This window comes from Oncorhynchus gorbuscha, linkage group LG08, assembly GCF_021184085.1.
Source record: "Oncorhynchus gorbuscha isolate QuinsamMale2020 ecotype Even-year linkage group LG08, OgorEven_v1.0, whole genome shotgun sequence".
Taxonomy (NCBI): domain Eukaryota; kingdom Metazoa; phylum Chordata; class Actinopteri; order Salmoniformes; family Salmonidae; genus Oncorhynchus; species Oncorhynchus gorbuscha.
In genome coordinates, this window is record NC_060180.1 from 75,594,626 (window position 1) to 75,609,350 (window position 14,725).

Genomic DNA, 14,725 nt, shown 5'->3' on the forward strand with positions numbered 1-14,725 from the left:
TTAGTGTGTGGTAGGTAGGTAGGTAGGTAGGTAGGTAGGTAGGTAGGTAGGTAGGTAGGTAGGTAGGTAGGTAGGTAGTATAATAGACACAACCCTTAGTGTGTGTGGTAGGTAGGTAGGTAGGTAGGTAGTATAATAGACACAACCCTTAGTGTGTGTGGTAGGTAGGTAGGTAGGTAGGTAGGTAGGTAGGTAGGTAGGTAGGGTAGGTAGTATAATAGACACAAGGTAGGTAGGTAGGTAGTATAATAGACACCCATAGTAGTGTGTGCCTGGTCAACAGATGCAGGTGGTTAACTCAGGCTACTTCAGAGGAGTGTTTTTTTTTACATTTCTCTTTGGAGCCCAGCAACATGTAACCTGAGAGATGGAGGGTGGGGTGGGGTGGGGGAGAGATGGAGGGTGGGGAGAGGGGGAGAAAGGGTGGAGCAGGAGCGGGGTCTTTATGGGTGGCCGGCGGCCCAGGGCCCTAGAAGAGGATTGTTTGAGGTTTGCCTCTATCTCTCTGATGCCCCTCCAAACAGGGCCTGTTCACTCTCTCTGATGCCCCTCCAAACAGGGCCTGTTCACTCTCTCTGATGCCCCTCCAAACAGGGCCTGTTCACTCTCTCTGATGCCCCTCCAAACAGGGCCTGTTCACTCTCTCTGATGCCCCTCCAAACAGGGCCTGTTCACTCTCTCTGATGCCCCTCCAAACAGGGCCTCTTCACTGTCTCTGCTAGCCCCTCCAAACAGGGCCTCTTCACTGTCTCTGCTAGCCCCCCAAACAGGGCCTCTTCACTGTCTCTGCTAGCCCCCCAAACAGGGCCTCTTCACTGTCTCTGCTAGCCCCCAAACAGGGCCTCTTCACTGTCTCTGATAGTCTCCTAGCCCCCCAAACAGGGCCTCTGTCTCACTGTCTCTGATGCCCCTCTAGGGCCTCTTCAGTGTCTCTGACAGGGCCTCTTCACTGTCTCTGATGCCTCCTAGCCCTAAACAGGGCCTCTTCACTGTCTCTCTAGCCCTCCAAACAGGGCCTCTTCATAGCCCCCAAACAGGGCCTCTTCACTGTCTCTGATAGCCCCCCAAACATGGCCTCTTCACTGTCTCTGATGCCCCTCCAAACAGGGCCTCTTCACTGTCTCTGATGCCCCTCTAAACAGGGTCTCTTCACTGTCTCTGATAGCCCCCCAAACAGGGCCTCTTCACTGTCTCTGATAGCCCCCCAAACATGGCCTCTTCACTGTCTCTGATGCCCCTCCAAACAGGGCCTCTTCACTGTCTCTGCTAGCCCCCCAAACAGGGCCTCTTCACTGTCTCTGATAGCCCCCAAAAGGGCCTCTTCAGTCTCTGGCCCCTCTAAACCTCTTCACTGTCTCTGATAGCCCCCAAACAGGGCCTCTTCACTGTCTAGCCCCCAAACTGGCCTCTTCACTGTCTCTGATGCCCCCAAACAGGGCCTCTTCACTGTCTCTGATAGCCCCCCAAACAGGGCCTCTTCACTGTCTCTGATAGCCCCCCAAACAGGGCCTCTTCACTGTCTCTGATAGCCCCCCAAACAGGGCCTCTTCACTGTCTCTGATGCCCCTCCAATTAGTGCCTCTTCACTGTCTCTGATAGCCCCCCAAACAGGGCCTCTTCACTGTCTCTGATAGCCCCCCAAACAGGGCCTCTTCACTGTCTCTGATAGCCCCCCAAACAGGGCCTCTTCACTGTCTCTGATGCCCCTCCAAACAAGGCCTCTTCACTGTCTCTGATAGCCCCCCAAACAGGGCCTCTTCACTGTCTCTGATAGCCCCCCAAACAGGGCCTCTTCACTCTCTCTGATGCCCCTCCAAACAGGGCCTCTTCACTGTCTCTGATACCCCCCAAACAGGGCCTCTTCACTGTCTCTGATGCCCCTGCAAACAGGGCCTAACAGGGCCTCTTCACTGTCTCTGATAGCCCCCCAAACAGGGCCTCTTCACTGTCTCTGATACCCCCCAAACAGGGCCTCTTCACTGTCTCTGATGCCCCTCCAAACAGGGCCTAACAGGGCCTCTTCACTGTCTCTGATAGCCCCCCAAACAGGGCCTCTTCACTGTCTCTGATAGCCCCCCAAACAGGGCCTCTTCACTTTCTCTGATGCCCCTCCAAACAGGGCCTCTTCACTTTCTCTGATGCCCCTCCAAACAGGGCCTCTTCACTTTCTCTGATGCCCCTCCAAACAGGGCCTCTTCACTGTCTCTGATAGCCCCCCAAACAGGGCCTCTTCACTGTCTCTGATAGCCCCCCAAACAGGGCCTGTTCATTGTCTCTGATGCCCCTCCAAACAGGGCCACTTCACTGTCTCTCTGGATCACCACCTCAAGCTGAACCTCGGCAAGACGGAGCTGCTCTTCCTCCCGGGGAAGGACTGCCCGTTCCATGATCTCGCCATCACGGTTGACAACTCCATTGTGTCCTCCTCCCAGAGCGCTAAGAACCTTGGCGTGATCCTGGACAACAAACTGTCGTTCTCAACTAACATCAAGGCGGTGGCCCGTTCCTGTAGGTTCATGCTCTACAACATCCGCAGAGTACGACCCTGCCTCACACAGGAAGCGGCGCAGGTCCTAATCCAGGCACTTGTCATCTCCCGTCTGGATTACTGCAACTCGCTGTTGGCTGGGCTCCCTGCCTGTGCCATTAAACCCCTACAACTCATCCAGAACGCCGCAGCCCGTCTAGTGTTCAACCTTCCCAAGTTCTCTCACGTCACCCCGCTCCTCCGCTCTCTCCACTGGCTTCCAGTTGAAGCTCGCATCCGCTACAAGACCATGGTGCTTGCCTACGGAGCTGTGAGGGGAACGGCACCTCAGTACCTCCAGGCTCTGATCAGGCCCTACACCCAAATAAGGGCACTGCGTTCATCCACCTCTGGCCTGCTCGCCTCCCTACCACTGAGGAAGTACAGTTCCCGCTCAGCTCAGTCAAAACTGTTCGCTGCTCTGGCTCCCCAATGGTGGAACAAACTCCTCACGACGCCAGGACAGCGGAGTCAATCACCACCTTCCGGAGACACCTGAAACCCCACCTCTTTAAGGAATACCTAGGATAGGATAAAGTAATCCTTCTCACCCCCTCCCCTTAAAATATTTAGATGCACTATTGTAAAGTGGTTGTTCCACTGGATGTCATAAGGTGAATGCACCAATTTGTAAGTCGCTCTGGATAAGAGCGTCTGCTAAATGACTTAAATGTAAATGTAAATTACGAGTAGTATTATGCCTTTTTTTGATTGTAAAGTTACTTTACTGGATTAAAGACTCTGTTTTCGCCAAGTCGCTTTTGGGTCCTCATTCACCTGCATAACAGAAGGATCCGACCAAGGAATGGACCCAGCGACTACAGATGCTCGTAACACTGCCGTCGAGATCCAAGGAGCCATGCTCGGCAGACACGAGCAGGAATTGTCTGCTGCTCGCCATGCCATGGAGAACCTGGCCGCTCAGGTTTCCGACCTCTCTGGACAGTTCCAGAGTCTTCGTCTCGTGCCACCTGTTACTTCCTGGCCTGCCGAGCCTCCGGAACCTAGGGTTAATAACCCACCTTGCTACTCCGGGCAGCCCACGGAGTGCCGCTCCTTTCTCACCCAGTGTGATATTGTGTTCTCTCTCCAACCCAACACATACTCTAGCGAGAGAGCTCGGGTTGTTTACGTCATTTCACTCCTTACTGGCCGGGCTCGAGAGTGGGGCACAGCTATCTGGGAGGCAAGGGCTGATTGTTCTAACAATTACCAGAACTTTAAAGAGGAGATGATTCGGGTTTTTGACCGTTCAGTTTTTGGTAGGGAGGCTTCTAGGGCCCTGGCTTCCCTATGCCAAGGTGATCGATCCATAACGGATTACTCTATAGAGTTTCGCACTCTTGCTGCCTCTAGTGACTGGAACGAGCCGGCGCTGCTCGCTCGTTTTCTGGAGGGACTCCACGCAGTGGTCAAAGATGAGATTCTCTCTCGGGAGGTTCCTTCCTGTGTGGACTCTTTGATTGCTCTCGCCATCCGCATAGAACGACGGGTAGATCTTCGTCACCAAGCTCGTGGAAGAGAGCTCGCGTCAACGGTGTTTCCCTGCTCCGCATCGCAACCATCTCCCTCCTCTGGCTCAGAGACTGAGCCCATGCAGCTGGGAGGTATTCGCATCTCGACCAAGGAGAGGGAACGGAGGATCACCAACCGCCTGTGCCTCTATTGCGGATTTGATGGACATTTTGTCAATTCATGTCCAGTAAAGGCCAGAGCTCATCAGTAAGCGGAGGGCTACTGGTGAGCGCTACTACTCAGGTCTCTTCATCTAGATCCTGTACTACTATGTCGGTCCATCTACGCTGGACCGGTTCGGTGCTACATGCAGTGCCTTGATTGACTCTGGGGCTGAGGGTTGTTTCATGGACGAAGCATGGGCTCGGAAACATGACATTCCTTTCAGACAGTTAGACAAGCCTACGCCCATGTTTGCCTTAGATGGTAGTCATCTTCCCAGTATCAGATTTGAGACACTACCTTTAACTCTCACAGTATCTGGTAACCACAGTGAGACTATTTCTTTTTTGATTTTTCGTTCACCTTTTACACCTGTTGTTTTGGGTCATCCCTGGCTAGTATGTCATAATCCTTCTATTAATTGGTCTAGTAATTCTATCCTATCCTGGAACGTTTCTTGTCATGTGAAGTGTTTAATGTCTGCCATCCCTCCCATTTCTTCTGTCCCCACTTCTCAGGAGGAACCTGGCGATTTGACAGGAGTGCCGGAGGAATATCATGATCTGCGCACGGTCTTCAGTCGGTCCCGAGCCAACTCCCTTCCTCCTCACCGGTCGTATGATTGTAGTATTGATCTCCTTCCGGGGACCACTCCTCCTCGGGGTAGACTATACTCTCTGTCGGCTCCCCGAACGTAAGGCTCTCGAGGATTATTTATCTGTGTCTCTTGACGCCGGTACCATAGTGCCTTCTTCCTCTCCGGCCGGGGCGGGGTTCTTTTTGTTAAGAAGAAGGACGGTACTCTGCGCCCCTGCGTGGATTATCGAGGGCTGAATGACATAACGGTTAAGAATCGTTATCCGCTTCCCTTATGTCATCAGCCTTCGAGATTCTGCAGGGAGCCAGGTGCTTTACTAAGTTGGACCTTCGTAACGCTTACCATCTCGTGCGCATCAGAGAGAGGGGACGAGTGGAAAACGGCGTTTAACACTCCGTTAGGGCATTTTGAGTACCGGGTTCTGCCGTTTGGTCTCGCCAATGCGCCAGCTGTTTTTCAGGCATTAGTTAATGATGTTCTGAGAGACATGCTGAACATCTTTGTTTTTGTCTATCTTGACGATATCCTGATTTTTTCACCGTCACTCGAGATTCATGTTCAGCACGTTCGACGTGTTCTACAGCGCCTTTTAGAGAATTGTCTCTACGTAAAGGCTGAGAAGTGCTCTTTTCATGTCTCCTCCGTTACTTTTCTCGGTTCCGTTATTTCCGCTGAAGGCATTCAGATGGATTCCGCTAAGGTCCAAGCTGTCAGTGATTGGCCCGTTCCAAGGTCACGTGTCGAGTTGCAGCGCTTTTAGGTTTCGCTCATTTCTATCGGCGTTTCATTCGTAATTTCGGTCAAGTTGCTGCCCCTCTCACAGCTCTTACTTCTGTCAAGACGTGTTTTAAGTGGTCCGGTTCCGCCCAGGGAGCTTTTGATCTTCTAAAAGAACGTTTTACGTCCGCTCCTATCCTCGTTACTCCTGACGTCACTAGACAATTCATTGTCGAGGTTGACGCTTCAGAGGTAGGCGTGGGAGCCATTCTATCTCAGCGCTTCCAGTCTGACGATAAGGTTCATCCTTGCGCTTATTTTTCTCATCGCCTGTCGCCATCTGAGCGCAACTATGATGTGGGTAACCGTGAACTGCTCGCCATCCGCTTAGCCCTAGGCGAATGGCGACAGTGGTTGGAGGGGGCGACCGTTCCTTTTGTCGTTTGGACAGACCATAAGAACCTTGAGTACATCCGTTCTGCCAAACGACTTAATGCCCGTCAAGCTCGTTGGCGTTGTTTTTCGCTCGTTTCGAGTTTGTGATTTCTTACCGTCCGGGTAGCAAGAACACCAAGCCTGATGCCTTATCCCGTTTGTTTAGTTCTTCTGTGGCTTCTACTGATCCCGAGGGGATTCTTCCTTATGGGCGTGTTGTCGGGTTGACAGTCTGGGGAATTGAAAGACAGGTTAAGCAAGCACTCACGCACACTGCGTCGCCGCGCGCTTGTCCTAGTAACCTCCTTTTCGTTCCTGTTTCCACTCGTCTGGCTGTTCTTCAGTGGGCTCACTCTGCCAAGTTAGCTGGTCATCCCGGTGTTCGAGGCACTCTTGCGTCTATTCGCCAGCGCTTTTGGTGGCCGACTCAGGAGCGTGACACGCGCCGTTTCGTGGCTGCTTGTTCGGACTGCGCGCAGACTAAGTCGGGTAACTCTCCTCCTGCCGGTCGTCTCAGACCGCTCCCATTCCTTCTCGACCATGGTCTCACATCGCCCTAGACTTCATTACCGGTCTGCCTTTGTCTGCGGGGAAGACTGTGATTCTTACGGTTGTCGATAGGTTCTCTAAGGCGGCACATTTCATTCCCCTCGCTAAACTTCCTTCCGCTAAGGAGACGGCACAAATCATCATCGAGAATGTGTTCAGAATTCATGGCCTCCCGTTAGACGCCGTTTCAGACAGAGGCCCGCAATTCACGTCACAGTTTTGGAGGGAGTTCTGTCGTTTGATTGGTGCGTCCGTCAGTCTCTCTTCCGGGTTTCATCCCCAGTCTAACGGTCAAGCAGAGAGGGCCAATCAGACGATTGGTCGCATACTACGCAGCCTTTCTTTCAGAAACCCTGCGTCTTGGGCAGAACAGCTCCCCTGGGCAGAATACGCTCACAACTCGCTTCCTTCGTCTGCTACCGGGTTATCTCTGTTTCAGAGTAGTCTGGGTTACCAGCCTCCTCTGTTCTCATCCCAGCTTGCCGAGTCCAGCGTTCCCTCCGCTCAAGCGTTTGTCCAACGTTGTGAGCGCACCTGGAGGAGGGTGAGGTCTGCACTTTGCCGTTACAGGGCACAGACTGTGAGAGCCGCCAATAAACGCAGGATTAAGAGTCCAAGGTATTGTTGCGGCCAGAGAGTGTGGCTTTCCACTCGCAACCTTCCTCTTACGACAGCTTCTCGTAAGTTGACTCCGCGGTTCATTGGTCCGTTCCGTGTCTCCCAGGTCGTCAATCCTGTCGCTGTGCGACTGCTTCTTCCGCGACATCTTCGTCGCGTCCATCCTGTCTTCCATGTCTCCTGTGTCAAGCCCTTTCTTCGCACCCCCGTTCGTCTTCCCTCCCCCTCCCGTCCTTGTCGAGAGCGCACCTATTTACAAGGTACGTAAGATCATGGACATGCGTTCTCGGGGACGGGGTCACCAATACTTAGTGGATTGGGAGGGTTACGGTCCTGAGGAGAGGAGTTGGGTTCCGTCTCGGGACGTGCTGGACCGTTCGCTTATTGATGATTTCCTCCGTTGCCGCCAGGGTTCCTCCTCGAGTGCGCCAGGAGGCGCTCGGTGAGTGGGGGGGTACTGTCATGTTTTGTCATTGATTATCATGTCTTGTCCCTGTGCTTCCCCTTCTATTCGTTTCCCTCTGCTGGTCTTATTAGGTTCTTTCCCTCTTTCTATCCCTCTCTCTCCCCCTCCCTCTCTCACTCTCTCGCTCTCTCTTCTCTCTATCGTTCCGTTCCTGCTCCCAGCTGTTCCTATTCCCCTAATCAATCATTTAGTCTTCCCACATCTGTTCCCGATCCTTTTCCCTGATTAGAGTCCCTATTTCTCTCCTTGTTTTCCGTTCCTGCCCTGTCGGATCCTTGTCTATTATTCACCGTGCTGTGTCTATGTATTGCCCTGTCGTGTCGTGTTTCCCTCAGATGCTGCGTGGTGAGCAGGTGTCTGAGTCTGCTACGTTCAAGTGCCTTCCCGAGGCAACCTGCAGTTCTTGATCAAGTCTCCAGTCTGTTCTCGTCATTACGAGTAGTATTATGCCTTTTTTTGATTGTAAAGTTACTTTACTGGATTAAAGACTCTGTTTTCGCCAAGTCGCTTTTGGGTCCTCATTCACCTGCATAACAGGATTAGGGCTGGGTTAGAGGTTATGGATTAGGGCTGGGTTAGAGGTTATGGATTAGGGCTGGGTTAGAGGTTATGGATTAGGGCTGGGTTAGAGGTTATGGATTAGGGCTGGGTTACAGGTTATGGATTAGGGCTGGGTTGGAGGTTATGGATTAGGGCTGGGTTAGAGGTTATGGATTAGGGCTGGGTTAGAGGTTATGGATTCGGGCTGGGTTAGAGGTTATGGATTAGGGCTCGGTTAGAGGTTATGGATTAGGGCTGGGTTAAAGGTTATGGATTAGGGCTGGGTTAAAGGTTATGGATTAGGGCTGGGTTAGAGGTTATGGCTGGGTTTTTTATTTGACCTTTATTTAACTAGGCAAGTGAGTTAAGAACAAATTCTTATTTTCAATGACGGCCTAGGAACAGTGGGTTAACTGCCTGTTCAAGGGCAGAACGACAGATTTGTACCTTGTCAGCTCGGGGGTTTAAACTTGCAACCTTTCGGTTACTATTCCAACGCTCTAACCACTACCCTGCCACCCCGGTTAGTGGTTAGGGGTTAGAGGTTATGGCTGGGTTAGTGGTTAGGGGTTAAAGGTTATGGCTGGGTTAGTGGTTAGAGGTTATGGCTGGGTTATGGGTTATGGCTGGGTTAGTGGTTAGTGGTTAGTGGTTATGGCTGGGTTAATGGTTAGTGGTTAGAGGTTATGGCTGGGTTAGGGGTTATGGCTGGGTTAGTGGTTATGGCTGGGTTAGTGGTTATGGCTGGGTTAGTGGTTAGTGGTTAGAGATTATGGCTGGGTTAGGGGTTAGTGGTTATGGCTGGGTTAGTGGTTATGGCTGGGTTAGTGGTTAGTGGTTAGAGATTATGGCTGGGTTAGGGGTTAGAGATTATGGCTGGGTTAGGGGTTAGAGATTATGGCTGGGTTAGGGGTTAGAGATTATGGCTGGGTTAGGGGTTAGAGATTATGGCTGGGTTAGGGGTTAGAGATTATGGCTGGGTTAGGGGTTAGAGATTATGGCTGGGTTAGGGGTTAGAGATTATGGCTGGGTTAGGGGTTAGTGGTTATGGCTGGGTTAGTGGTTATGGCTGGGTTAGGGGTTAGAGGTTATGGCTGGGTTAGGGGTTAGAGATTATGGCTGGGTTAGGGGTTAGAGATTATGGTTGGGTTAGTGGTTAGAGGTTATGGTTGGGTTAGGGGTTAGAGATTATGGCTGGGTTAGGGGTTAGAGATTATGGCTGGGTTAGGGGTTAGAGATTATAGCTGGGTTAGGGGTTAGTGGTTATGGCTGGGTTAGTGGTTATGGCTGGGTTAGTGGTTATGGCTGGGTTAGTGGTTAGAGGTTATGGCTGGGTTAGTGGTTAGTGGTTATAGGTTATGGTTGGGTTAGTGGTTAGTGGTTAGTGGTTAGTGGTTAGTGGTTATGGCTGGGTTAGCGGTTAGTGGTTAGGGGTTATGGCTGGGTTAGTGGTTAGGTTATGGCTGGGTTAGTGGTTAGTGGTTAGAGTTTATGGCTTGGTTAGTGGTTAGTGGTTAGAGGTTATGGTTGGGTTAGGGGTTAGGGGTTATGGCTGGGTTAGGGGTTAGTGGTTATGGCTGGGTTAGGGGTTAGTGGTTAGAGGTTATGGCTGGGGTAGTGGTTAGTGGTTAGAGGTTATTGCTGGGGTATTTGTTTACAGACAGATTATTTCACTTATAATTCACTGTATCACAATTCCAGTGGGCCAGAAGTTTACATACACTAAGTTGACTGTGCCTTTAAACAGCTTGAAAAATTCCAGAAAATTATGTCATGGCTATATAAGGTTTACACGTGCAAATTCAGAACACACAACGTTCTATAATAGAATTGTGTTATTTGATAATAAATAATAATAATAATATATGCCATTTAGCAGACGCTTTTATCCAAAGCGACTTACAGTCATGTGTGCATACATTCTACGTATGGGTGGTCCCGGGGATCGAACCCACTACCCTGGCGTTACAAGCGCCATGCTCTACCAACTGAGCTACAGAAGGACCACCATTATTTGATGTGTCAAATCGAAAGCTTATTTAACACATCAAATAGTATTTTCTGACACGCAAAGACCCAAACGGCGTTCCATCGTATGTCGTGAAGCTAATAGCAGTGACGCTATTACTGTGTAACTCTGGTAGGGAAACATCTGAAAAATAGCACACTTGGTAACGTTAGTGTGTACCGGTGCTCGACCAGTCGGCGAAAGCCAACATCACCCACGACAGAGAACGGTTGATTGTCGAGGGCAATGAATTCTGTTATCTTGCCGTTAATTAATGGATTTCGCCTTTTGAGTGTCTCGCTGAAATGTTCTTACTCTTTCAAATGACTGCTGGATTTGTCGATCCCCACAGCAGACATTGTGGGCGAGGTTAGGAATGCTGTGTAGCACGTGTTGACTGCTCGATCCACACAGCAGACATTGTGGGCGAGGTTAGGAATGCTGTGTTGCATGTGTTGACTGCTCAATCCACACAGCAGACATTGTGGGCGAGTTTAGGAATGCTGTGTAGCACGTGGTGACTGCTCGATCCACACAGCAGACATTGTGGGCCAGGTTAGGAATGCTGTGTAGCACGTGTTGACTGCTCGATCCACACAGCAGACATTGTGGGCCAGGTTAGGAATGCTGTGTAGCACGTGTTGACTGCTCGATCCACACAGCAGACATTGTGGGCGAGGTTAGGAATGCTGTGTTGCACGTGTTGACTGCTCGATCCCCACAGCAGACATTGTGGGCGAGGTTAGGAATGCTGTGTAGCACGTGTTGACTGCTCGATCCCCACAGCAGACATTGTGGGCGAGGTTAGGAATGCTGTGTTGCATTTTACGTCGCGTCATTACTTCCTGTACCTACCTTATATACCTCAGCTTTGACAACGGTTTTTAACATCGATGTTAATCTAGACATCGGGATAATACCGATGTTGGCATTTTTAGCTAATATCGGCCAATTCCGATATGTTCACCAATATATCATGCATCCCTAGAGGTTAGGGATTATGGGTACTTTCTGTATAGGACCTTAAACCTCCCTAAGATCCATATGTTTAAGCCAAGCAGCAGTACAGTACGGTCCTGTGTGTGACCAGAGAGAACACTCTTAATGTGTAGGAAGGTTTAGGGACTTCTGGGTAAAGGGGGTTGTTTCTGGATTGGTACAAAGACCTCCCTGCCCTTATAAACCCCAGTTGGCCCAGAAAGCAGGTTGTGGTTCCGTACGGTCCTTCCTGACCAGAGAGAACATTCTTAATGTGTAGGAAGGTTTAGGGACTTCTGGGTAAAGGGGGTTGTTTCTGGATTGGTACAAAGACCTCCCTGCCCTTATAAACCCCAGTTGGCCCAGAAAGCAGGTTGTGGTTCCGTACGGTCCTTCCTGACCAGAGAGAACATTCTTAATGTGTAGGAAGGTTTAGGGACTTCTGGGTAAAGGGGGTTGTTTCTGGATTGGTACAAAGACCTCCCTGCCCTTATAAACCCCAGTTGGCCCAGAAAGCAGCTTCATGTGCATGTGGTCAAACCAGGATGGAACTCTGGGGCTTCCTGCCCCGAGCCAAGTCTTACGGTGTCACGTGAGGGACATAAATCAAACTACTAATGAGATTTTATCTCTGGAGGAGCAGTATCAGGGTAATGGACAGTAGAGAGTAGAGAGAAAATAATAAATAAATAATAATAATATATATATATATTATTATTATTATTATTTAATAATCTGCTTACTTTCTTCCTCTGTAGCTGGGTGTCTCTCTCTCTTCTAACCCAGCCATAGTGGTTAGTAGAGGTTAGTAGTGGTTAGTAGGGTGATTGTTAATGTCTCTCTCTCTTCTAGGTTATGGCTGGGTTAGTGGTTAGTAGTGGTTAGTAGGGTGATTGTTAATGTCTCTCTCTTCTAGGTTATGGCTGGGTTAGTGGTTAGTTGTGGTTAGTAGGGTGATTGTTAATGTCTCTTCTCTTCTAGGTTATGGCTGGGTTAGTGGTTAGTAGTGGTTAGTAGGGTGATTGTTAATGTCTCTCTCTCTCTATCTAGGTTATGGCTGGGTTAGTGGTTAGTAGTGGTTAGTAGTGGTTAGTAGGGTGATTGTTAATGTCTCTCTCTCGTCTAGGTTATGGCTGGGTTAGTGGTTAGTAGTGGTTAGTAGGGTGATTGTTAATGTCTCTCTCTCTTCTAGGTTATGGCTGGGTTAGTGCTTAGTAGTGGTTAGTAGGGTTATTGTTAATGTCTCTCTCTCTTCTAGGTTATGGCTGGGTTAGTGGTTAGTAGTGGTTAGTAGGGTGATTGTTAATGTCTCTCTCTCTTCTAGGTTATGGCTGGGTTAGTGGTTAGTAGTGGTTAGTAGTGGTTAGTAGGGTGATTGTTAATGTCTCTCTCTGTCTAGGTTATGGCTGGGTTAGTGGTTAGTAGTGGTTAGTAGGGTGATTGTTAATGTCTTCTCTCGTCTAGGTTATGGCTGGGTTAGTGGTTAGTAGTGGTTAGTAGGGTGATTGTTAATGTCTCTCTCTCTTCTAGGTTATGGCTGGGTTAGTGCTTAGTAGTGGTTAGTAGGGTTATTGTTAATGTCTCTCTCTCTTCTAGGTTATGGCTGGGTTAGTGGTTAGTAGTGGTTAGTAGGGTGATTGTTAATGTCTCTCTCTCTTCTAGGTTATGGCTGGGTTAGTGCTTAGTAGTGGTTAGTAGTGGTTAGTAGGGTGATTGTTAATGTCTCTCTCTCTTCTAGGTTATGGCTGGGTTAGTGGTTAGTAGTGGTTAGTAGGGTTATTGTTAATGTCTCTCTCTCGTCTAGGTTATGGCTGGGTTAGTGGTTAGTAGTGGTTAGTAGGGTGATTGTTTAAACCTGTTTGTGTTTCTCTTCCATGTGAGAAGCTATTGTAGTATTTCAAAGCAGATCCACAGTAATCTAGCTTGAAGCAATTCTTTGTAACAATCTTTTTTTTACGTGTTCCAGAACAGTCCCTTTAAAGAACAACAAAACACAATTTTGCGAGATGATCTCACACTAAACAATAAGAATATGTTGCTGCTTTAAGACAGAGCTTGAAGGTGGAGCAGGTAGATACAAACACAATATTAGCTTGCTTCTTCCCATGGCGTAATTTCTCAAATAGAAGATGGCTGTGTCGGTTCTGTCTCTGTCTGTCTGTCTCTCTGTCTGAGTGTCTGTCTGTCTGAGTGTCTTTCTGTCTGTCTGTCTGTCTGTCTGTCTGTCTGTCTGTCTGTCTGTCTGTCTGTCTGTCTGTCTGTCTGTCTGTCTGTCTGTCTGTCTGTCTGTCTGTCTGTCTGTCTGTCTGTCTGTCTGTCTGTCTGTCTGTCTGTCTGTCTGTCTGTCTGTCTGAGTGTCTGTCTGTCTGTCTGTCTGTCTGTCTGTCTGTCTGTCTGTCTGTCTGTCTGTCTGTCTGAGTGTCTGTCTGTCTGTCTGTCTGTCTGTCTGTCTGTCTGTCTGTCTGTCTGTCTGTCTGTCTGTCTGTCTGTCTGTCTGTCTGTCTGTCTGTCTGTCTGTCTGTCTGTCTGTCTGTCTGTCTGTCTGTCTGTCTGTCTGTCTGTCTGTCTGTCTGTCTGTCTGTCTGTCTGTCTGTCTGTCTGTCTGTCTGTCTGTCTGTCTGTCTGTCTGTCTGAGTGTCTGTCTGTCTGTCTGTCTGAGTGTCTTTCTGTCTGTCTTTCTGTCTGCGTTCCCTCTGGCTATAATATAGATATTTTTTTACAGACACAGTATCAGTCAAAAGTTTGTACTATTTTCTACATTGTAGTGAAGTAGTGAAGACGTCAAAACTATGAAATAACACATGGAATCATGACAGCTTTGCACACTCTTGGCATTCTCTTAACCAGCTTCATGAGGAATGGTTTTCCACTAGTCTTGAAGGAGTTCCCAAATATGCTGAGCACTTGTTGGCTGCTTTTCCTTCACTCTGCGGTCCAACTCTTCCCAAACCATCTCAATTGGGTTGAGGTCGGGGTGATTGTGGAGGCCAGGTCATCTGATGAAGCACTCCATCACTCTCCTTCTTGGTCAAATAGCCCTTACACTGCCTGGAAGTGTGTTTGGTCATTGTCCTGTTGAAAAATAAATGATAGTCCCACTAAGAGCAAACCAGATGGGATGGCATATCGCTGTAGAATGCTGTGGTAGCCATGCTGGTGAAGTGTGCCTTGAATTCTAAATAAATCACTGACTGTAACCAGCAAAGCACCCCTACACCATCACACTTCCTCCTCCATGCTTCACGGTGGGAACCACACATGCGGACATCATCTGTTCACCTACTCTGCGTCTCACAAAGACACGGCGGTTGGAACCAAAAATCTCACATTTGGACTCATCAGACCTCTGTGAAACTCTGTGTAACATTTATTTGGCTGTGCAGTTAACTCTAATGAACTTATCCTCTGCAGCAGAGGTAACTCTAGGTCTTCCTTTCCTGTGGCGGTCCTCATGAGAGCCAGTTTCATCATTGTGCTTGATGGTTTTTGCGACTGCACTTGAAGAAACTTTGAAAAGTCTTGAAAAGTAATGATGGACTGTCATTTTTCTTTGCTTATTTGAGCTGTTCTTGCCATAATATGGACTTGGTATTTTACCAAATAGGGTTATCT